The sequence below is a fragment of the Stegastes partitus genome, unplaced genomic scaffold (genome assembly GCF_000690725.1).
Source record: "Stegastes partitus isolate 25-593 unplaced genomic scaffold, Stegastes_partitus-1.0.2 Scaffold204, whole genome shotgun sequence".
Classification (NCBI taxonomy): domain Eukaryota; kingdom Metazoa; phylum Chordata; class Actinopteri; family Pomacentridae; genus Stegastes; species Stegastes partitus.
Window position 1 is genome coordinate 404,746 of NW_007577935.1, and position 26,323 is coordinate 431,068.

A 26,323-nucleotide genomic window follows, 5' to 3' on the forward strand; every position below is an offset into this window, starting at 1 on the left:
ATGATGATATATGAGAGTTATCCTGAGGATGTTGTCAGATCAGGGGGATGTGCCGTGGGCGTAAACCTGAAGGGGGTTGCACACGGAAGGTAGAAGGTAGTATTTTTTATTTTTTTTCGGTAATCCAAAGAGACTATTTTGTGATGGACTGCTGCTCTCAGATAAGTGTTAGGAAACAAGCGAAGGAACCTCGAAGTGGTTTAACTGTTAACTCGATCTTAACATTGACTATTAACCCCCATTTTCTAATGTGTTTATCTATAATTGAGAGTGTCACGACTTAAGCGATTAGCAGAAGAAGGGATCAAAGCGGTTCAATAAGATATCAGCTGTAGAGTCCCAAGTAATGTGGCTTCATAAGTTATGCTTCGCAGGTAGTTATACACTTGTTTGTGATAAATCGAAAGTGGGGTGTGATGTTGTTGAGAAAATTTACCGCAAACTGAGTTTTGGTGCGTTTTCTGTCTCCCGCGCCAATGTCGTAAATGAAGATAAATTCACAAATACACACACACTCCTAAAACTGGATTCGATTCGTTGTGCAATCTAGGTGATGCTCAAGTCGTATTGCTTTGACACAGTGCGCTGTGCAGCAGCCATTTCTCAAAGTGACACGGAATAAAGAAAGGGTTGCGGCCTCCTCCTGTTTAATTATAGCGCCTTGAGAAAAGCAGCAGATGCCAACAAAAGACATCAAAACAGCTATTTGCATGAAGAGAGAAGTGTAATTTCAAAATGAGTCAAAAGTTTGTGTTTTGGTGCGCTGATATTTCTGTCGTGCTGAATGTGCTCCCGTGGAAGAAAATTGTTAATCAGAGCAGTTGCAATTTTGCCAGATGCTACGCTGCTCGTGTCGGTTAGTTTGGGTGTTTCCTGCTGCACGGGGTCATGAGAAAAACACTGCCGGAGCTGAACTCTTGCACAGGTTAATACAGACTAATACATGTTAGTGATGCTCCACATTTCAAAAATACGTACAAAAACATCTGCGTAACTGGTTATAATCAATCTTTTATAAAATGCACTGCTCAGGGCTGGTTAATTATATGAAGCATTATGATAATGATTTTATTCTTTATAGAAAACACTGGGTATTTTCATAACCGGAGGTACTGCTTCTGAAGCCTTTGTCAAACTTCAGGGAAGGAGAACTGTTAAATAAGCATTTTCACAGCATCTCAAAGCATCAGCACTAATTAAATTGCATGGTATTTATTTATTTACTTGCTTATTCTTTTTTTTTTTTTTCTCCAACCTTAGATCAAATGCATTTTATCTTTGCTGTGGTCCTAAAATCACTGTTTAGGATTGACAACTCTGACATTTCTGATTCTGTAAAAAAAAAAAAAAATGGTTTGTTTTGCATCTTTTAGCAGGAAGAAATCCGATAAAAAATATGAATCAATACAATTATCGCAGTGGAAAAGTCCTAGTTTTTCTTCCTTTCTAATATGTTTTTCCCCACTAAATAAACAAAGGAAACATTACGAGCCATCAAGTTGTCTGCATTAAGTGTCCTTACACCATCATTATCCTCCATAGCGCCCTTTGCATTATTGCCCTTTTTGAACTTAACACTAAAGCACTGGTAGCAAAGTGTCATGATGTTTGCAAATGGTTTCTCTCATTAAAAACAACTCTATAAAGCAAATGCATTTGCGCTAACAAGGACGCATGAGGTCGGGAACAAATACACGAACCAGACTATCACCAGTAATGAATTGGTATTAGCCCTGTGTTGAGCTCTGTTCTCTGCAGTGTCTCAATAAAACAGCTTTTAGAAGGAAAAACTAAGCAAGGTATTGTCACCTGGCTCTCACATGTGAAAGGATGTCAGAGGTGTCAAACTCATTTCCTGCATTCAGTTCGCCAACCAAAAGGGAACGAAATCATACAATTAATAATCTTATTACCGCGTCATCAGCTTGTTTTCAGTTTCGCACCATCTTCTGCCGCGGTCTCGTGGCTAAACTAATTTAAAGAACCTCAGTCATACGCTGCTCATTTCATTAAAGCATCTCTGCAACTCCTCTCCTGAATTTCTAGGTGAATTAACCAGCTTTAAAGGCTTTGTTATTGCTCATACTATGGACTGTTAAGTTTCTATTTCGACCCAGTTGCCAAATTAGTTGATGGGTGCTTCCCTGTGCAAAGCTAAAAACCAGACACCGACCTTGTGCAGAAAAGCTTCCTGTAGGACTGTTGGCTCAAAGCAAGAAAAAAAAAATCAATGTCCTCTTCACACTGGCACATTACATAAACCGCCGCCATACCTGAAAATGATCAGAGTCAATATCGGCACTGTTTAGCAGCCGCGTGTGTTGACGTCTCTCTTCTCGGCTCTGACGCGGTAAGCTGAATTTTTTTTTCTATTCTTGCTGCGTTCCAGTTTTATTTTCAGGAACCGTTAAATCTAAATTCTGACGTAAAACTAGGTTCCTTTCAGTACAACAACTGCCCTGAGGACGTACATACTGCTGCATACAAACAGTTGAGCCAACTACCTCATCACAACATTGCACCTTAAGCTTTTGATCTTCTGGCTCATAGAGTATAGATTATGCGCAGAGGATTGTGGGTCAGAGTGGCCAAAGAAGCACGCTGGCTTGTATACTGCAAATCAAGCAGATGCAGTAGGACAGCCTGGTGGGTTTTTTTTTTTTTGGTTTATTGCATTCGACTTACTATGTCTTGGGACATATTAAATCTCTCTCTGGTATATTATACGGTATGGAAGCACAGGTATTGGAAGGCACCCAATGTCTTACTTATTCAAGCACAGACTTCACGTCCTTGGACTCCGCTCGATCACTTCAATTTATGGAATGTGGAAATATACTTCTATTCCCCAACTTTCACAGGGAAATACTGTACTTTTTACTCCACAAGTTTTATGTCACATCTGCCAGTTTTTATAGCATTTTAAGACTTTACATCATTTAAAAATAGCTCAACAGCACTTCCCTTTGACCAAGTGTCACATAAATGATGTTTGCACAAGCAGTATCAATACATTAATATAAAAAACGAGGGCTAATCTACATGAGGAGCACTTTTACTTACGATGCTTTGAGTAGATTTTGGCGCTTTTACTTTTACTTGAGGTATTTCTACAGTGTTGCTGCCTTCACTTACGCATGGGGAAACTTTCCCCACCATGGTTTAAAACTCCTAAGCAGACAAGAAACTTTAAATGAAACTTTAATGAAACTTTAATGACGATAATAAATTACTCTTGATAGGTTAGACCACAGATAAGATAGCAGTGCTATCATTAACTACAGACGTGCCAAGTGATCACTGTAAGAAAGCTAATTTAGCAGGGGGGTAGATCACGTTACAAAACTTCTCTGTGTTCACATAATAACTTTCGTTTCGGGGTCTGGGGAAAGTTGACACACAATTACCACTGTAGTGGCTTTTCATGACATTGATGAAGCTGTTAGTAAAGGGCTGGAAAAGCCACAACAAGTCAAATCTTTCCGTTCCGTTACAGACTCTGACTTCCTACCGAATGGAGCAGGAAAGAGATTTTGCGGGTTGTCAAAAAGAAAGCAAATGAAAAACAATAGGAGAAAAGAAAATAATCGAATGAAACGTCACAGTAAGAAGCTTGGATACGTCTCTTTTTTTTCCCCTTCTTTCTTTCGATTGCACAAAGACATTTGTGAAAAGTTGTCATTAAGAATATCCAGCTGCTCTATTTTCTGAGAGGTGATAATGTGCTCTCGTAAGACTTTTAACAAAAGGAGCACACGCGAGGCAGCGGTTCATGCTGAGTTTATGTCAAGTGAGAGTAGAGCAGTTGGAGAATGGCCTTTATTTATCTGCAAACAGAGACACGAGGACAACTTGGTATATCTTAGAATAACAGCAGCACATAAGAGACATTCATCTGCCAGCGATCGTTGACACGCTTGACGGCTGCTCCATAAATAAGCGCTTCAATGTACAACGGTGGAAAAAGCCTGCATTCCCTGAATCATTATTTACAGTATAAAGCAAATTCCCTTGAATATCTATGACCAACCACAAATTCCTATGAGGGATATCAGTGCCATGCACATTCAAAAGTTTATCAAATCATCTATTGTATATATTCTCAATCCGTGTTCACAGCAGCCCAGGGTGTTTTCTGCTGTTCATCAGAGGGGCTGTTTTCCCTATTGAGATAAGAAATTAAATCTGCAGGAGCAGAGGATGCTGGGATTGCTGCAGGGTGGCGAAGCAGCAGCTCTGATAATGGAGCCGACTCCCATTGCGCAGGCTATGAGGCAAACAGCCGTGGCGCCAGCCCAACCCTGCCTATGTGAGAGGATAGCTAACAGTGTCACTCTGCGGAGGCTCTCTCTCTCCCTTTCTCTCTCCCCGTATGTGAACATGTGGTTAAAGCTGCATATGAAGGAAAGAATGAGACGCTGTGCTTTTGACTCCCTCTCCGTCTCGGTTTGAGATAATATATGTGGGAGAAAGAGAGGGGTAAAACTGTAGGGGTGTGCTTTTTGTGCAGGGAATGCTCATGTGATAAATCAAACACACTGACCTCGACTGATCGATCCAGTCAAAAGGGCGGCGACATTCTTTCGGCATATTGTTATCGCAGCCCCCTCTCTTCCGTCTAATTGGCCCATCACTTTTCTGCTCACATTTACAGTCTGGATGTGCGGCAGCGTGCTATGGAAATGTGAAGAGGGTTTTAATTTCAGTTTCGTAACTCACCAGAATATCGTGTCGGTTTGGATGCTCCTCGCAGGGTTCACTTCAAAGCAGTCTGTGGAGAGAAATAAACGGTCACACCTTAATGTGCAAGCACAAATAACATTGGGGGCCGTACGGCACCACTTGTAATAGTGTCAGAATCATGAAAAGGTTCAATTTACAGTTCAATCTTTGATTCCACCCCAGACTTAATACAAATGATTTGATATTTCTATCAAAGTAGTGCTGGAACAATTGCTTTCTGCCCAGAGCCTGTCTGCCAGATGAAATTTTCAAGGAGAAATATGGTTTTATGTGGCTTCTTCTGTAATAATGATTTTCTTGCTTTTTACGCATAACTAATATTTTTCTTTAGCCTGTATAATAATTAACCTCGGATCATACACTTGCATTACCTTGAGCTAAGTTTTCCCTTCACATATGTAATTTTTCATTACAGCTGTTAAATTCAATGAATGGATTCAATGAATACTGACTGCTGAATATTAAACATGCACTTTAGGGAGGTTTTGCACTCTTCCTTTGTGCTTTGCAGGCTGCTGTATCATTACATACTGTGTTATTACTTTGTGAATGAAAATCCTTTGTATTTTCCATAAAGTTCAATAAAGCTCATTCATTTCACACAAATCACAATCACTGATGAAATAATGAAATACATTTCAGTTAAATGCAGTCAAATACTACAAGAAGCCAACCCACCACAGCTCATTACCTTTAATTAGCCCCACCTAAGGCCATTCATTATTAGTTCCTTTGATTAATTAATTAGCTAATTAATTCATTAATTATTGAAAACTGCACAAGTTCTACCACTCGGTGTTGAACTTCCGAACTAACCTTTTGCAGTGCCGATGAATATTCTCGTTTACCCCCCTCAAACCAAAAGCCCAATGTGGGATCGAAGTCTAAGTGACACCAACAGTCAGATTTGTTGTCACTGGTCCGTATCATTCTATTTGTATGCGGTTTATATTTACAGTGTATGCGTCCTTCTGGTACATTTTCATGGTTTTGTCATGCAAAATAAAGGTCAAAATCAAGTTTTGAGGGTATATACTGTATGTCAATTAATATGTTTCCTTTCCTGTGACATTTTTGATGAGCCAGCCAGCATTTGATGGTATAAACATAAATAATTTAATGTAATTCAGTCAGCTAATACTATCCATCACAAGAACTACAGTTGCCCTTTAGGTTATGGATCGTATGAGCGAGCAGAGAGAGATATCCAACCACATGGTTAAGAATTGGTTTAGGTTAAAATACAACCCTTTAACAACATATTAGAAACGTCTCCTCCATTTTCTGAGTTACCAGTGTTGGTCCCATCCCATCTGATATATGATATGTTGACTAAAAAGGAGCAACAGTAAAGCAATTAAATGAATGGCAAAGATGTGCTGTTTTATTTGTGATGCATCTCCAACAAACGGAATCCGGTAAAAATCCATTTACGTGCAAATTGAGAATGTAGATTAGTTGTATAGAAACATAATTTTGTGAAGAAAGGGCTTGGCTTTGGATATACGCTTGGGGGAAACTTTCCAAAGGATAAAAGGTACAATCAAATTTATTATTTTGTGACAAAGATGTGGATGATGGAAAATGCTCCACAGCTCTGAATTACTGTGATTTGACAAGTACTGCAGTAATTCCTACTCTGCATGCCTACTTTTAGCCTTTTGTTTTAGCACAGCACAGATGCTGTTTACCCTGATGATGAAAAATGGATATGATTCCCACAAACAGTGGGTCTTTGATTTCAAACAGGGGTCGCCAAAAGCAGGTTTAGCCAACAACCAGCAGGGATTTTTGCCAGTTTACCAGCTGTATTTAGCAAGCCACTAAACCTGAGGTTAGAGATTCCTGTTACAGGTTTTAAAATATGCACTTGAATGTTATGATATAAGAGTCGGGCTTGATGCACCAGGGATAAAGGAGCATCCTCACCAGTTCATTATCCTGATATAAAAAGCACAGTAAACATACAGCATTGTACTTGTGCTGCGGTGCATAGCGAGCTAGTGCATTACTACTAGAATACAAATTGAATGCGCGAGTCATGAACAGTTCGTTTCCACAATTCTATATAAGCCGGTTAGTTTAATTCAGTGTAAGTCTGCTTTAAACTTTGCATAGTTATGATCAAGGCATTACGATTATACAGCAATATATTACAGAGAGCAAACCAATAAATCCATTGATTCTCTTTGAGATGCACTGTGGGAAGATAAAAACTCTTTCATTAGGCGCAAATCTTGCAGAACCAGGCTCAGGGAGGATGGATCATCTGCCTCGACCAGTTAGGGTGAGGGTAAAGTGTTGAGAGAGGAAAGCAAGAGAGGTTTTTTGTTGTTTTTTTTTAATGCTGGGTGAACACTGTCGTTAGTGTGCTAGTTAACTGAACAAGGTTCTATGCAGAAAAACACACTGAGTAAACCATACACTTTTGCTTTTGTACATAGGTTTTGCAAAGGCATAAAAACACGCCGTCCATCTCATTAAAAGTAGAACAACACTAGTTCAACTTTATTCCAGTGACTGATATCAGAAAATCCGGCTGCATTTATAGACTTGACTTATCTCCTCTGATGATTTACCACCTGAAATGCATAAAGACCGTACACGGCTGTGAACATCAGTGCAGCTGCAAAATTTCGAAGCCATTCTTGCTAAGTGGTTTCCTGCACACCTACGTTTGAGCTGCATCAATCTCACAGGCACAAAAGCAAAACTCTGCAGGACTGGGGATGAACCAACAAAACAGATTTTCGGTGTAAATAGCTTTTTGAAGTGCACAAACAAACTTCTTAAAACTCATTTACCTGCTACAGTGCTGCATATAGGCCAAAACCGTTCAAGGGAGCCACTGTTTCTCGTCTTCCTTCCCCAGTGCACAACTAAAAGACGCACACGAAGCTATCACAGTTAATTGAAGCTTTTGGAGATGAAGGAAAAAAGGGACCACTTTGCACTTTTTTTTTTTTCCCCTCCCCTTTTTTTTCTTCTTCCAGGAATAATGACAACAGAAGAACAGTTCTGATTCTCTTCTGTCAAATTTAATTGCCAAAACAGCAATCTTGATTAGAATCTTAGAGGTCCTTTCTTTTCTTCTCTTCTTTTTATCAGTCCCAGCCAACGCTGCATACGGCGTGTTTGTCCTAGCAAGAAATATTTACCAAACCCAAACTCTCCCTTCTACTCCGTGTAAACAAGGTAAGCCTCTGGTAAAGACCCTGACATTGGGAGCAACCTTCAGAGGTTGCTCAGTAGCCATCAATTACATCCAAAACATACCTTCCTCCTCCTCCTCTTTAGTGTCATGCCTTCTGACTGCAAGAGCTCTCCTTAACACGTGCTATTTGAAGTATTCCAAGCATGTAGCGAAATCTAAAGTCTTGCAAGAAAACCTAACACAACTACTACTTTATTTTTTTTAAAAACGCCATTACATAACGTCCGACGGCCGGCTTTCCGACTGACCTAAGACAGTGATGTGAGAAGTACAATTTCACGCATGCCGCACTTGCCTGAGACATCCATCCTATGTTCACATCCCCTGAAGCAGCCAACGCTGAGGAATTGATTAATACACACTGCACACACTTTCACACGGCAAATATCACCAGTGCTATTCATGCTGCTTTAGCTGTCATCGTGCATATTGTGACTGCATGCTAACTGCCCCTCCATCTACTCATCAAACTCCCACGCAGACACATCAAACACATACGCTGCAGCCGAGCAACGCAGTGATTGGGTTCGTGAGAGGATTTTCTGCTGCACACATTTGGGGCGATTGTTGTTATTTTTCTCTTTCTATCAAAAAAAAAAAAAAAAAAACCATGTGCGACTTGCGAGCGGAGAAGGGGGAAAAGGTTGCAAAACAAAAGCGGTTCTGCTTCAAAAACATCTTTCAGAGATCAAATGTCATTAGAATCATATGCTGCCTCCAGCCAGCGCTTCAATTCTGCTAAAAAGTGATGATGTGCAGCTTAACTGCTGCAGTTCAGGGTATATATATACATATATAGGGCTCATTACTTGTTATTTTCCTTATCAATTAATTTGCCTGCCATATTTATAATTGCTTCGAAAAAGTAATAAAGGCTGATTATGGTTTCCAACGTCCCTGGCTGAAATGTGAAAATTGCTCGTTTTAGTCGACCATCTGCCTCATTTTAAGAGATATCAAAGGTTTAGTTTGGACTTTTAAAAGTGGAGTAGTATGAGGATCTTATCTATAGTAAATGCATTACCTACAACAGTTTGTTTCCAGAAATCTAACTAAATTTAAAAAAAAAATTAGCATATTTTACCAAAGATAGAAAACAGGGACCATTTAGTGCTCTATACATACAATACTGTATGTTTCCTCAGTATTACAGTTTATACTTCAAGATTACTCAAACTGATGTATTCTGCTACAAGGACATATAAAAATATTTTCTTATGGCTGTTAGGCTGTTGTGTTCTCTTGCATTGTCATTACCCCTGTGTTTATATAGTAGCAGCAATGCGTATTAGTCGCATCTGAATGCTTCTGCCGCCTTCCGGGAAAACTGGGCGTCGAGAATCTCTGAAGCGATCATTTTAGGGTTTTTAAAAAGTTTAAGGATCCCTGACCTACAGTGGATCACGCGCCAGTTCGATGCAGCTTATGGGAGGGTCGGCGTGCGAGCTTAACAACGAACCGCTGCAGAAGGGGGTCATCGGCAAAAACGTATTTCAGCCGCATCAACAAAAAAATCAATATCCGTTCACGCTACATGTACAATGTGACTTTGGTGTTTTAACATGTTCATTCCATCTGAACTAACCCTAAAAACCCCAAGTCCCACAATCGCACAAACAAATCAATCGAAGCGGCAGCAGACCAGAAATTCCGGTGTTCTGTGAGGTACAATTACTGCTTTATTTGTTTGGGTCTTTTGTTTTTTAAAGGAGTCTTGCGTCTTTGAAGAGAGCCCAGATGGATATACCGGCTTCACTTCCTCATCAGAAAAGGGCCTGTCTGATGGTGAGGTAAACCGGTAAAAATATTCTAAATATAGCATACACTCTAACGGATATTGATTCTTTTAGGTGGGCCATTTTTTAGGTGGCTAAAATACATTGTGCTGCTGATTCCATCTATAGCAGTATGCTGCTTGCACTCCTGTCTGCTTCTCCAGACTACTGCAGGTAATGACTAACTGTCTCACACAGCCCCACCTTATAAAGAAAGACCTATCCATCTAACTGTTAACTAGCAAAACTGACACAAAAAAAGCATTGAATTCTCACATTTACGATGAAACAATCAGGAAATATTTGGCACCTTTACTTGGGGGGGAAGTAAGTGAGACAATTACTATCAGCTCTAAAACAATATCACAGTTATAGATTCATACCCATCTATACATAGATTATTCTAATTAATATATATATAAGGCTGAATTCTACACGATTGGTGATTCATTAGATACTGCAGCTGTCAGGGCGGTGGTGAGCCTCTCCCTGCTTTTATAAACCCAGCATAGCAACTCAGGATTCTCATTTGCAGCCATCCTCAAGGACAAACAGCTATTTGTTCAGTGTTTCAGGACCTCAGAGCTTCAGCACGCAGGGCGAGGCAGCCGCTCGGATAACTGTAAGCTTGGATTTTGTGTCCGCATACGAACAAAACTGATGATGTGTTTGACATTTTTGCACTCTCACTATGTTTTCCTTTCAGGTGAGCACTCCACAGAAACTAAAGCGGCCCCATACTGAAAACGGCATCGTATTATTGCTCGTATTTTTCAGTATCTGCTGCTCCTCTGCCGTGTGACTAGAGGCCAGTGATGTCCATAGAAACATTATCGCCTCTCAGTCCAAACACCCTCTAGAATTCCTAATGAAGAGTGAAAAAGAAACCTGCTACAGGCCCTCTCTATAGCAGTGTCTAAAGCATGTGTGAAAATGCTGGGCACATAGCACATCCACTTCTCTATTACTCTGCCTGACTTGCCACAAGGCTAAAATAAACATTTTGAGGCCAGGACCCACATGACTATTATAAAAAGCACCTATAAAAACAAATAAAACACACATTTAAACCGCGGCCATGGTGAACTTAACCAGTCGGATCCGCTGCAAATAGCGGCGAGCGGCTTTGACCTATGGAGGCCTGGTTAGTCCGGAATACGAAACAAGAAGTGACACGGCGAGGAGGGAAAAGATGCAAGAAATACCTGCTCTGATGCACCCCGGCACGCTGAACTGACGGCTGGACCGCAGTGCCTCTGTTGCGCATGTTAAGCATGCTCACATAACCCAACAAGCATGTTGCTTCTGCTGAGTGAAATCTAACAGACAGCATATGGTTCTCTTAGCATGCCCACAGTTGGCACACTGACCATTACCTGTACCTCCGGGGCGGCCAAAGTGACCTCCAGAGAGGAGAGAGAGCTCCAGACAAAGGCAACAACCTAAGGCAAAGTAGAGGCCTGTACTGTGGGCTGCACTGCAGAGAGCTGGAGCACGAGTACACAGAGATAATGGCGGGGGTGTTGAAGCGATGAGGAGAATATGTGCTAAGGTTTTTACTATAATATTTACAGTGACTAGGATGTTGTGACTCCTTTGTTGGGAAGGAAATCTCTCCGTGGTTGCAGACAGTGACCGCGGTGATGCTGAGCAATAATACAAGTTGCCTGAGAGAATCACATCAGATAAGATACGCTCTAATAATTGCTCTGGTTATGCAGCTATTTTTAATAAAACAAAAAAAAAAGACATTTAAAAAAAACAGTTTGCAAGTGTGCCTTATCCTAAACCCTGTACCACGTATATAAGTCAGTGAACCAAAGGGGGGAACGTGGGAATTGAGTAACGCGTTTAGTCATCTGATATGAATAATTACGCAATAAGCACAACCCAAACTCGTGCACCACTGGCCACAGAGGTCAGCAGGGTTACCCATAAGCCTCGAACACGCAGACTACGCGGGCATGTGAGGGATCAGAGTTTCCCCTCGTTCTTGATGAGTCAGGGCCGGATCGTCTCTGTTGCTCATGATCTGATGCTCTGGTAGTAAGCTCTTTCCCCTCCCCTTTCCCCCTCGTGAGCCGAAGCCTCTGATGATGTCCGTACTGCTATTTATACACTTAGGCATGCTCAGCACATTTACCAACAGCACATAAATAATCAGGAAGGTATGAGAGACAGCATGCAAGAAGGATGGGTTTTCTTTAACACAGCAACTTCTGGCTCCCTACTTTCAAAGAGCAATGTACCACGTTTGCAACAACACACTCCTGGCTGCCTCTCTATTGTTGTTTCATTGTATGCTGACTTGCTCATCTCGACATCGAACCGTGGTTTTTACTTATTAATGCGGGCATAAACATGTGACTGACTGCGGTGATGGGGATCTTTTTTTGCTGCAAAATCTTTAAGGCTCACATAGATCGAGCTCGGCGGTATTGATAAGGTCTCAGAGGGCATAAAACTCATGTCAGCAACATTTCAAATTTCTCACTAATGGGATACAGCCACAGTTCTCTGCTTACTAGAGATGCATGAGATCACGGCTTTGGCCCCAATTACTGGTATTTTTTAATACTTAAAGCAACTAGTGCATCATCAGGTGGAGATGAGTCACTTGTTATTATTTAATGGGTGAATGCATCATGAATGAGCTAATAAATAACGCGCCAAATAAACAGCACGCTTCTTTTTTGGCGTTTCTCTGCTGATTTCACATGCAGCACGGGCTTTTCATGCAAAATAACAACATAAAAAAAACACTGTGTGAATTGTCCAGGGTTTTTTCTGCATATAGGATGTTTTCAACTTCCCTACAAGAGGTTTTCGTCAGCACCAAGAGGATAAGAACTGACAAATCACTTTATTTATTCTTTCTTTTTTAACCAGTTTTGCTAATTAGGGTTTATTTACTCAAGCATATTAGGCTCTTTTATTTATCAGATAGTCAAAAAATAACTGTAAATTGCATAAACGTCAGTCAAATAAAGGAATACAAGGTCATTGCTTTTGCTGTATGTGGCCTGATCATGCCTACTTATGTGCATAATCACCATTCCCTCCCCCCAGAAGGCCTGTTCTGTCTGCACATGATGGCAGCAGCGAAGCAAACAGTGGTCAGGTCCAATCCAACTGCAATCCAAACCACTATCTTTTTTTGTGTAGCTCCTACTGATGCTTAAAACAATACTTTACATCGCTAGTAGTGATGCTTCCCCACCCTCCTTGTGCACGCTGTGGAAGTTTATCTCTGTGGATAAAAGTGCAAATTGGAACAGAACTGCAAAGGACAAAAAAAAAAAAACGTCAACACACAAGGGGTGTGTCTCGCAAATTTCATGCAATTCTGGCACCCCAAGTGAAAATTCACATTCTGGAGTGCAGTCTCTCTTGTTAGACTGCTGAGACGGACCATCTGGTTGCTGAAACTGCCTGATCACACCCCTAGTTAACTTTTTTTTATACGTGTGTTTGCACAAAGATAGAAGGAGGAATATACTGTATCATCAGCAGGTTGACTTGGCATAAGCTTCTGTAAATGGCAGATCCTGTCTGCTGTATTCATCCCCGTTTAAAAGCAGCAGACTGTTTCATAATGAGCTGCATGGAGAATCCAGTCTGGCTTCTCCTGTGAGTAAACTGCTCCTATGCAAGAACTGCCAAGACCCAAAGCACAAATATACTGCACCCCAAATACGATTACACAGCACTCCAAATATTCCTCTAAGGGTACATCATGTCCCTGTTTAAATTTGTGGGAGCTTTCTTTCCATATGCACGCCGCAGTTATTCACCAAACAATTAACCTTTGGGTTATAAATACAGAAACTAGCATGACATTACAATGTGTGCTCATTGTTTTTTACTTGTCTTTTGTTTTAACCAAAATTGTATGCAATTAAACAGACAATACGTAAGCACATTTAAACGAGCCCATTTTCGCAGCTAAGAAAATGTTCTTCCATTAGGCTTACTCACTCAGACACATATACTTTGTGTCTGTGAGCAAGACTGCCAACAAGAGGATTCACAACTAAAATTCTGTTTGCACAAAGACGGAAATATGCATTTGTGCTCTTTTCATCCGATTTGAAATGACAATGAGCCTTGTGGAAGCGGAAATATGCGTTATAACAACAACTAGGCAGACTCCTGGCTTTAAATGTTTAGAATGTGGAAACTTTAAGACCGAAGATTGGGAGTGGTACTGCATTTTCATTTGCCTTCAGTGCAACCTAAACTCATACATTTGTTGCTTTTCTCTTGTGCTCACGTACACTTTATTTTAATATATGCAAAGTCCCAATGAAATGCTTCTCATTTACATATTTTTCTAGTACGAAACAATGACTGAAAGGCAGCCTATTAACACTACATGTTAGCTTCCAGTCAATTTACAGTCATCTCGGAGCTGCTGCTGCTGATGCTCTGCACCAATAAACTGCTGATTTTATAACCATGGCACCGTCTGACAAACTCACCACACACATATGTTAAAGACAATGACTGTGCAGTAAAATCGGCGATGTTTCCATGTCAAATGATCGCTCAGAGAGAAAGTTAGAAGCGACAGCATGTCCTAGTCTCGTGCGCTCATTCATGTCAATGTCAGTTGTCTTGCTCCTCTGTCAGTCACTGAACAGAGCGGATCCAGACAGAGTCTTCTTCCTGAAAGGGCCACAGACAGCAGCAGCAGCAGCTCAGTTGCGTTTTAAAGCCACAGACGCTGAAACAAACCATTCTGGAAGAGGGATAAAACCGTAGGTTATAAAGGCACGGCTGAATGAACAATCTGTGTGGTATTTTGAGCTGAAACAGAAAATACTCATTCTGGGGACATGTGAGACTAACATTGACTTGTTAAAATAAGGAGAATAATAGGGAACCTTGACAAAAGGGAAATGGTTGGTCAAATCCAAATCAAGAGAATGACTAAATTTGAATGACTCACTAATGACTTAAAAATAAGCCTGTTAATGTGCCTTTGTGTGACAAGAACACTGTGTAGGCTGCAAAAATAATACCATAGCTGGGTAATTGGCAGACAAGCAATACAAACAAAGTTCTACTGTAAGGTAACACCTCTCGCCTTAGATTAAACCAGCTACTTATAAGATCACCTACAGCTGGCAGTAGCATGCTGCATATGTGTGTGGCTGAAAATGTGTATGAGCGACATACACTCTTGATAAGCGGTGACAGTTTATATTTCTGAAACTAGGAGGGTTTCATGTCAGATGATTTAATTAGCTCATCAAGACACTGATTTGAGTAATTGTGTAAATTCACATGCAGCACATCTTTTAAATTACACATGTATCAGATGAAGGCTGCAGTCTTTTAATGAACTGAAATGAAACAACTACACAGATTCACTGGGACGTCTTAAATAAACTTCAGACTGTAATTCTAATGGAGGAGATGAAAACCAAACACCGAATGTGAAGGAGGAAAGTAAATATTCATGAAAGGGGTTTTCTTTTTGTCTGCTTTATTTGGTGGTTTTGGAGCTAACTGCATGTGTACCTTCACCAACTCCCAAAATTTTTACCAGCACTTGCTTCTAAATTTAGATGTGGTTTGAAGGCATGCACAGTTTAATGCCAGCATGTCAAACCAGCTGTTTCACGAAATAACCGTCCTTTCACCTATCTTGCAATCAAGCTTGACTGGAGCCACAAAATTACAGCAGAAGACACACGCAGAAAGCGGCGTTGCATCATCTGCATTTACACCCACGTTGACACAAAACAGAAGGCCTTTTGTTACAGACAAGGTTCAATACATACAGAAGGCAAAGAGAGAAGCGAAGGCTATGACTCCCCCAGCAGCTGGCTTGTCGTGTTGCTTCCAGGGAGATGTAATAAAAGACTTAAGCTGTAGAATCTGCAGCCATTTCACCAATCAAACTAGCCATTAAATGATAGATGTACTCATTCAGTGAAGAAGAAAAAAAAAAGACTCAACACAAGATGGAAAGTCCGACGAGACATAGCTTATAGCACTCAATCAGAGCTGAGAATGGAAACTGAAGAGATTTTCTTTAAAGCATGCTGGAGAGACAAAGTTAAAGACATTCTGAGGATCATTTTGAACCGAAATGTGTCATTTATGGGCCCACAGCTTATAACCATCCATCTAATGATGCGAAAGGTAATCTAGTGCTCTGATTTTCAAAATATCCAACACAGCAAACTATGTCTAAATAGCAAATTATTACTAAAATGAGTAGAATGTAACTCTAACCGATCGCTTTATATTCAAAAATGAAGACATACAAGGCAATTTTCCTGCAATAAAGCTTGATTTTAACTTTCTTTTTTTTTTTATTATTGTTTATTTGTTCCAATATAGTGGAACATATTACAGTTCACGCACAAAACGGCAAAAAGCATTTTAATTTTGGCTCACGAGATAATTCATTTTCAAATTGTAATTACAGTGACTTTTCTGTTTACTACTTCAGTTTAAACTCATTTAAAACTCAATTTAACTGGAACTGATGAGTTCCTCAACCCCACTGATCACTGTGTGTTTTTCTGGCTTTTACCAAATGAATGCCTGCACAGGCTGAGCTTCAGGAATAAGAGAGAGAGAGAGAGTGCACAAAATGGATGGATAAATGGATATGTGTACTTAATTTCCAGTCTCAAACGTTCCACATCTCTCACATACAACATTTAAAACCTTCAGCTGTTCAGTGAAACGCTTACAAACGTCCAGATTCTACAGCAGACGCCCAAGTCCACGGTAAGGTAAGATGAGATGAGACACGATGAAACTTTAATGAGTTCCATGGAGAAACGGGGCTGCTGCAGCAGCAAATATTGATAGGATATAATAAGAACATCCTGAAATATGTTGCTTTCAATACTGAGTGCCTTCTCCAATATGTTAAGTGCAGGATTTCAAATGCTTGGCAGTGTAATAAAGGAGCAAAGACAATGCCATTTTCAACATTTAGCAACATCTCAATGTGGAACGTCAACAATTTGCCTGAACCCACTTGTTTTGAAAAGCGATTGTTTTCATAGCTCTCTCAGACAGTCATGGTTAGCTGGTCTTGGACAGCCTTGCTTAGTCACGCTGACAGAACAGCGCTTCCACAAAACACCAGAAAAGCCCCGTTATGATCCACAGTTACAGTCTCATTTGAACTCGGGCACTAAATGTGCAGAGAGCGCCATTGTTTGTTTAGCCCCTGAGACGTGCTTGAGTGCTAGCTTTGTGTGTCCAGTTATTTACTTCAATATCTGCAGGCCTCATAAATGCCACAACATCAGGCTGCACCCCTTCACATAGCATTTCGCCAGTGGTTTAAATATGTTTTTGTCATTATAATGTCAGCAGATCCACAATGGCTAATAATAGCAAACTGACAACCACCACTGCAAAACCCTGCGATCAAAAAAAGAAAAACAGTAAGCCCTAAAAACCGTCGTATCCTATCCATTTATGTCAGCGTATTGACATCCTTGCTGATATTGAAAGGGATTATGTGACTTAAGTCTGCATGTTTTGCATGCCTGAAGAAGTGTTCTACTTGGATGGAAGCTGATCTTGCCGTGCCAGTCAGCTCTGTCTGACTACTGACTTCCTCCTTCGCAGATAATCCCACGAAAAAGACAACTCTTTAATGCCTAACATCCTTAACACAGCTCTCTCAATTCCCTGAATCAGAATTAGCCACCATGGACGCCCAATCCATTTTGTGCCTTACCGTGGACCTTTTTCCACATGCCACTAAAGATGTGCCATGAACGTGAATGAGGTTCAAAGTGATTGGGATAAAAAGGCATCACCGATAAGGAACGCGGCGGTATGATGGGTACACACAGGCCCTGTTTGTTGCAGTTATCAAATTAATTCATCTGAAATTCAGTATTGATGCGTTATAAAATCTAATTTCTTTGCTATTCATCATATGTTGGATTCAATATAGATGCAGCGCAGGCCTCTCTTGGCCTTAACTGAAAAAAGCTGCAGATTTCCATTAAGATAAATTGGACAATGCTGTGGTAGAAAGGCCACAAAAACTCACAGTTTACTGCAGGGCTTCAGGAAAAGACAATAACCTATTATTTGTTTCGACAGTAATCCTGTTTCTTTGTTACTATATGCTTAAAGAGACCTCCTCCTACATTTATCTTGAGTGAATTTGTGAATTTTCCGAGTGATCAATATAGATTTTATCCTAATCTGTCTCTCTGATATCACATAATGACACAATGGTGGGCAAACTCACGTCCTGCTTCATGTTTTAAGTCCTCCATGAAATGTAAAGCTGGGTCCAGTTCAGGACATCTGCGCCTGATCAAAATGAAAGAAGGAAAGGGAAAGAAATATGGACATGTGTCTGCATGAGTAAATGACATTACTGGCCAAACGCTCTCAACACCATCCAGCAGACTCTGAGGAGAGGCAGTGAAAGGCAGAGAGGCCATGATGAAATAGGACCGCAGTCAAACAGATTGTTTGCTTAGAAATGTCAATCAAAATGCACTCGAGCGCAGGTGGAGTCAGCTCGCCTGCCCAGAGAGCCGACTTAAAGAAAGAGGAGAAAGTCCAAAACGTCACTTTCTACAAAGTGGTTACGAACAGGTTTATTAAAGGATAACAGAACATTTTCTGACGCTTCATAGATCAGTTCAAAGCCATTATTGAGACCAGCTTTACTGTTCTATTGTGAAAAAAATAAACCTTTATCAAGGTTTTGCTGGTGGCTTATTATAAAGTGAAAAATTCATGCCTGTTTCTTTGCACTCGTCGCTGCAGAACCCATGATTTATTTTCTTTTGTTAATGATTTACATTCATTAACACAGCAATCCAAATGTTGCTCTTCTTAATGACTTATAAATGATCTATCAAGTACGAGAAAGCCTTCATAAAAGCCGTTTAATATAAGGTGGCATCAGTTTTGGGATATTTTATTGCATCAAAAGATAGTTTATTATGAAGAACAGTAAAAGCAGTGAACTAGTAAATGCCAGTGCAAAGGAACAAGCACAAGAAAACCCATAATAATAAGAAGTGGAAGAGCAGGAGAGACAGTTTTAAATGTCTCTGAAAAAGACTCATTATCCTTTAAAGTCTTTCTTAAAGGAATAGTTAAGGGTTTAAAAAAATATGCCCATTCGCTTTGTTATTGAGGGTAAGATGAGCCGATTGATGCAACTCTCATGCCTTTGCATTCGATATAAGTCACAATCAGGAGGTTGTTATCTTAGCTCAGCGTGGAATAAAGACAGGAAACAAAGGGAACCAATTAGCCGGGCTCTGTTTAAAGGTAAAAGAATTCCTGCTCCGCTAATCTGGCGGTCTCCTGGTTATGACTTCATGAATCGAGTGCATCCTCTCATCTCACTCTGCAAGAAAGCAGATAAGCATGTTTCTAAAAAAAAATAAAAATATCACACAGTTTGTGTAAAAGGGTGTCCTCCAAGCATCTCTGCTGGTCCACATTAGCGGTGCACTGAGCCAGTCCCTTACTCGTGGTCACTTTTATTTCATTTAGGTCTGAGCTTTTTAGGATGCACGTAATGCAGCAGGTTTGACCCAGAGGTTAAACTGTTGTGTCAATGGTTTTGCAGGATTCATGCCGTCTTCCTAACGCGACAGTCACGTTTTTGATTGTTTCTCACATGCCGATGCTCCATCACGTTTTACATCTATAACAAAGTAAATGTAATCAATTTGAGATATTTTCCCTTAATACCCTTAATACTTGTGATTTGCTTCCATCAGGGACTCTGACCACGAAGAGCCAATGAGGCCTGTAAGGATGCATTGTAAGCAAGCACACGATTGGCTGGAAACTAGAAGAAGACGACTTTATTGGTCACAAAATACATTACAGAACTGTGAAACTGTTTTTGCATATCTCAGTTGGGGTCAGCCATGATAACATTCCCTTGGAGCAGGTCGGGTTAAGGGCCTTGCTCAAGGGGCCAACAATGGCAGCATGGCGGCACTAGAGTTTGAACCACCAACCGTCTAATCAGTAGCGCAGAGTCTTAAATGTTCAACCACTCCTGCCACTCTAACCAAACCTGGGATTCAACATCTATAACTACATCGAAAGCAGACTGGGAGTAGAAACACAATGCATTGACCGAGTTGGTAAAAGATATTCTACCTCTTGGTCATGACTGAACGAGAGACCCGACTTTGTCGTGATTTAAATACAAAATCTATTAGTTTAGTACAGCCTACATATGCAGGATCTAGAATAATTGCTTTCAGTGAACTGAATTAAACAAACTCTGGCCCAGAAAAAGAAAGTTAAATTCGTCTTTCCTTGTTCCACACTTTGGCAGCAATAAATATCTGGTTTTCGAATACTCAATCAGCCACCATTTACTGCTTCATATGTCAGCTAAAAATCATGTTTAAAAGATGACAGAGACTGTAAAACCAGGTTCAACCTGAGAATATCATAAGTGCTGCTCATGTAAACTGCACACATCAGTACTGTCTGCAATGAGAAGCAGATCTAGATAATATATTCCATATAGTTCTGTGATGAAGGACTTCTTGTAATTCATCTACATGGTCTCTATTCTTAACCAAAGCACGCTCCTATCTGCATTTCAAATAATCGAGGCATCTTAAAAATGCATTTCTATGCAGTACTCTACTTTGAATCTAATATAGCAGGTAATGCATATGTGGCCTTATCATACACTGTTCTGTATGTATGCTCTGCCCTTTCCCAGCCTCTTGTGAAATCTCCATGGTTTTCTACCGTGACGTAACCTCGCACTGGATTATCTCTCAATTTAGCTACATTGTTGACATCTGTAGTGCCGCTTCTTGCGTCATTTCAGTATTTTCATGCAAATTTTTAGTTAACGTAAGGGAACGGTGTTTAAAATACAGTACAAATACGTTTCAGCAGCCAAATTCTGTCCATTCACACATTAAAATTTAGTGTAATCTACAGCCAGCAAAATATATGCTAAAATATTTTAAGCTCTGAAGCGACGATGCAGATTTCTTCAACCATTATGCACACGGAATACGGCGTGTGAATCGATTTAAATCACATTTACAAAAGAAACTGCAACGAGCTGCACGGTGAACGAGAAGAAATGTGAACGTCCCGTGACAATAAACGCCAATTAAGTTCACTTTGACTTTGACCAGCATTTCACCTTTTACAAATCGTAGCTTCTTCCAAGGAGGAGGGGGAAAAAAAGCCTTTAGCCTCATGACAGAGCTTCTGGCACATTCATATTAATGAGGTCAAATGTGGTTAGTAACAGTTCACTGCATCCCCACAAGTGATGACCAACAAACATATGCTTTTGTGCACATCTTCAGCTGCATAAAATCCAAACTAGATGCCCTTGTATTGTGTTGCCTTTGACCACACAGAACAAGAGATGAGGGTGTTGAAGAGGGGGGGAAGAAAAAAAACATTATTGTTGATTGTTAATGGCTCTGGGAGCAATAAGAGACCGAAGCAATGAATCAGCTTACTAATGTCTTGTTGCACCATGAGAGTGAGAAAGAGGAGTGAAAGGGTTTTTGTTCCGCCAAGGTCAATTGTTCCACGTTGATTTTATTATGAAGTGGAAAAGAGCTTGATAATAAGCTTGCTTAATAGCAGTGTTTCAAAAGTTACTGGTGGGTACAACAACAATAACGGAGAACACATTGGATTTTTAAGCGTAGGCATGGACCGAGCCTATTTTCTCTTTATTGCAAGAATAAGTAATAGCCGGACAAAGCGCCATTTGCGGCACAGACCCAAAGTCGTTCGGGGAGCGTTAGGTTGCAATGAATTTGAGCTGTGCTTGACAGCATCCATTATTTATGACATTCCTCTGCATATTCTTACAGACACATTAATTAACATGGTTTGTCAGTTGTGCTTTATGCTACTGGAGGCATCTTGACCGGGCCGGCAGAAAACAAGAAGTGCATACACCCAGCTATTTATCATTAATTTGTCATCATTTACATTTAGGGGTTGGAGAGAGAGAGAGGAGTCTAATTATGTAACCCAAGCGATATTTTATCCCTTAAGGGAATAACCAGCGGAATAAGACTCACCCTGCAGAGTTTAAAGCTAGATTTCAGATTGGTGTCACTGGAGTTAATCCCATTACAGGGGCAAATAGGAGCCATGGTGAAAGAAGGGATATGTATACAGAGAAAATGGGATCAGTGCACAGATTCAGTCAGCCAAGCTATGTAGGGGTGAACTCATGGTTTAATGGATTAAACCCAGTTGAGCCACGATGATTAACCTGACCCTGATGTTGGAGAGTTGCCCCCTGCACACCTCAAAAGCTTGAAGAAATGTTGTCAGTTCTCCATCCGAATCACTGAAGGATGGGGAGGTGGGAGGGGGGGGAGAGGTCTGAATCCAAACCGTCCTGCAATCATAGCCACCAGACAAGGCCCTTGGACACCCCGCAGATCCATCTGTGAAAGGCAGATGACGGGGGAGTTTGACTCGTACAACACACCACGCCATGACTCACAGATGGGAGCCAGCTCAGGCAGGATTTGTCACCATAATGGGAACGTGTCTGTATATGTGTGCTGCACAGTGTGCGCATGTGCTCGAGTCTTGTGAGGGTGTCTGCGAGCACGTAAGTATATGTGTAGTGAAACTGTGGTGTTGACTTTCAGCGGAAAAGGGGGTGGGCGGAGGAGAGGCGCTTTGACAAGTGTGTGATGCATGCTCCTGTGACGGCAGCAGCCATCAGAGAGCGCCGGGCTGTCAGAGACTGATAACCCAGACAGGAGGAGTTTACCACGACCCCCGCCGCCGGGGTCTCAAGCGCGGTTCAGCGAGGCCCTCGACACATGGCTATTTTCAAAAGCGCTCTAGAGTGTGATCCTGGGTTTGTTTGTGCTTATTTAGAGCTGAAATGATATCAAGACACATGAAAGGTTGTACTTTTGACAAGCTGCAACTGTCAATAGTAGTAAAAAATCTGGAAAAAAAAAACACCTGCTGTCCTGCTCCAGGATGGTTAGAAGAAAAGAGGTTGTAACCATCCTGGAGCAGGACAGCAGGTGTTTAGTTTGTGAGCTCCCCAGTCGCAGCTCAACTATCTGCATAAATAAATCATTGCTGAGTGATTATACCTTATTTTCACTTTGAAAATTTAGTATTTATGAGGTAAAATATAGCAGCACACAGATGGACGCTGTTTTGGAAGACTTTAGCTTGAGTGCTAACAGTTATCCATCCTACTATAACCGCTGACGCTAATTAGTGAGCAAGAGCATCTAATCTGTCAATCTTATCCTTCACAACACATTTGCATTGGTGTCAGATTTTTGTTTTTTTCTTTTACCAACATCTGTTTCATGAAACGCTTGACGTAAAAATTAGTTTTGTGCCCTAAAAGTTTACCATGCAGTGCCAACTGAGAAAAAAAAAATTAAAATGTCATTTTTACTTTTTTTTTTCCCCAACTTGACTTTGTTCTGGTCAGCGTTCTCAGCTGTTTCACTCTCAATGGAGGAGAAAGAGCAAGCTCCTCTCTTCATTGACTTACTCCTCCAGAGACACCATGCACTCGTAGTCAAGTGAAAGAACGCTTCACTGCCTTCAGTCAGCTCAGACAGAGGCTGCACACTGCTCATGGGAATAGTGGTCAGGTAAAAAAAAAAAAAAACCTTTATATCTTTACATTTTCAGGTATCTCACTACAAACAAGCTACTGTCTGTATGTAAGGAAGCGTTTGTGTCCATATATATATTTAATATGCTTGAATATTGCATTGTGATTGACAGGAGATAATGCACTGTGAGACTTCAAAGAAACTGAGCATTTTGCATATATTTTTTTCACATATAGTGCTGGGATACTGAGGATTCTCTCTCCTCAGTATTTATTAATTTCAAGGAATCGTCATTGTCTTGGCGCTGCAACAATCGGCAGACATGGATTTTTTTTTTTTTTCAAAGAAGGGTAACGTTGATAGCATGGCTGTGCATCCCACATGCACATTAATGCACTGCACAAGCAGATTGTTCACCCTGTTAATTGCATTAGCGGTGCAGCGATAGCATGACTTAGAAAAATGAAATGACGGATCGGATGTTCATTGTTTGCAAGCAAATACAAGAGTCAGTCTAAGATTGTTTCACACTTCACACTGCAAGAGATAGAAAATCAGTCGCCACAGGAAAGGGTGAAAACGCATTGCTCGACAGCAAAGCAGAGTAGAAGTGATTTTTATAGAAAAACTGACGAAAACACGCAGAAGCAGCAATCTGGCCTTTTAAATGCTCAATTAGTCAATTCCTGCAACAATATGTGCGAGAAAGTAAAAGGTGCCAGAGCAGGCATTTAGCTGCCTAACCTGTGCATGAGAGTTAAACTATGTGTCTCTGTATACATTAGCTGACTTCTGGAGCTTAACATCTACTGTCAACATGAGCATAAAAGCCTGAAAATCTTATAAGTGCTTGCAACACTGCCGCAAAGAAGCTTATTTATGTTTAGGCAAGTCTTCAAGAAGCAGCAGTGGGGACTTTATAAAGTCTACTCGACTCAAATTATATACTGGAATCAAATTATAGTTGATATTTTTCTCTAGTTGTGCAGGAATATTGCTCACATTACTGCTTCGTCGTCAGTAGATACCAAGGGAAGAAAAGCCGCTTTACATTTGAGTCACCGACTGCCCCATGCTAAGCGACGGCGAACGCAGGTTGCTGGAATCAGGGTGCGAAATAATCACACGTTAATGCACTCTCTGCACTTGGTACAACACAAAAGGAAAAAGAAAATTCTACAAAACTGTTTCCCTGATTAATGAAAGAGGAAGTGAGCACTTAACAACGGAACATTAACGAAATAAAGCTCTGCGCTTACCTGCAAACACACAAGGAGCACATACGAGAATTGAGACGGAATCGGTGAAAATATCAGCCTTTGGAGCTGCAGAATATCCAGAGATATAACAGAGAAGTGGATTATGCTGCAGGAGTGGATCGAAGTAGAAAAATATCTAAGTACATTTCCTTACTTTTTTCCCCCCACTGCGAAACTTGATATTGGAATCCACTGTAACAACTGTAAGGCAAAACCGCTGCCTTTGTTGTCTGCGAGGAGGCAAACTACAAACATACAGCTCATACGGAGGCTGTTTCACACTCAAAAGACACCTCAACCTTTAATGCGGTTGAGGAGGAATTAATTTACAGCTAACAAGTAGGGTATCTTATCTAAAAAGATTGGGAAAACAGCCACGGTTTCTGAAATGGTATTCTGGCTGTGCGTCGCTAATCTATTATTAACACTGTAGAACTTATTTAATGTCATACACCAAAGGATCGAGGCAATGTCAATACAGATTTTCTCATGAATATCTTCTTTTATTACAATACGTTCTGTCCTTAAATAAAGCCAAGTGTGGAAATGAGTTTGCAGATCTGGGGGGAACTTTTAAAAAAAAAAAAGTCTGGGCACATTGCTGTGAGAGCAGCCACAGAAATGTTTTAATAAAGCTCTGAGTGAATGAAAAGTTTGTGTAAAATCAGTAACAACCACATCAAGCCCTCGGTAACCCACACACATACAAACAAGTGCGTGCTGGAAAATACTGGAACTAATTGAAACACTGTCACTGTAAATGCACAGCATGCATAGTGACACTTTTGATCTTGTGAGACTTCAAAGTCATGCAACATTCTGCACTTAACATCAAAGAGTCTGAGTCTAATATCAGAAAATATCTCACTGACTGTGACAAATTGTATGCAAAGTATACGTTATTACACCAAACACCTAAATGCATTGTTACTATTAGTGTATTAATAAATTGCTCTAATCGCAAGTGTTTCATTTTCACTATATCAGGCGGTATTATTTTGCATATTATTAGTATTTGTATGAGTTCAGAATTTACTTCTTAACAAGACTTAAAATTACTGTTTTATACATGCTCGTTTAATTGGCTGAATCTGATCCAGTGCCTCAAGTCCTCACGCACACAAAAAATATAAATAAATGCAATAAAAAAAAAAAACAAACAGACTCTAAAATCGGTTTTGAGTGATTACAGCAAGCATGTTGAGGAAATCATTGAAGTTATTTCTAACCATGTGTCTCCAGAGTATCTAAAATTGGAAAACCTACATCGTTTTTAAAGGAGAGGGAGTCGAGTCTGAGGAGTTGCTGAAGCAAAGCTCTGAAAACATACTGTTGTCTGACCCATGAGATGACCTGACCAGCATACTGAGTGAATTTTGTTGTTTTATTAATCCACAGTCGGGCTGCTGCTGCTGCCGCAGTAAGTTTTCATGCCTGATAAATGACCGTGCGGTTTGAATGGACTCAATACTTAATAAATCTTAACCATTTCCTTGAAATCTGAGTGGTTTCACGAGACCATAAACATATTTTCCACACAATGCCCTCTAAACTTCTGGAGAACAGCCAGCTTTGGGCATATTGTGTGTTTTGTTTGATGATTTTAACGCTCGCCCAGAGGCAGCATATCCCCTCCCACGGCAGAGAAGCACCTACACGAGCAGCACCGAGATCTCCTGAAACAGCTCCCGCGTGAAACGTAGCTGAAGATACAAGAAATCCTCATGCTTATTAAATCAAATT

At 40.5% G+C, this 26,323-nt stretch overlaps 1 protein-coding gene across 1 annotated transcript in view; it reads right to left on the reverse strand.

Moving 5' to 3' along the window:
• The window catches only part of lrfn1 (leucine rich repeat and fibronectin type III domain containing 1), a 113,125-nt gene that overhangs the window by 52,836 nt on the left and 33,966 nt on the right, over positions 1–26,323 (reverse strand). Inside the window, exon 2 of the mRNA XM_008280639.1 lies at positions 4,720–4,771. The gene's annotated coding sequence lies outside the window, so the exon portion shown is untranslated. The remainder of the gene's footprint in view (positions 1–4,719; positions 4,772–26,323) is intronic.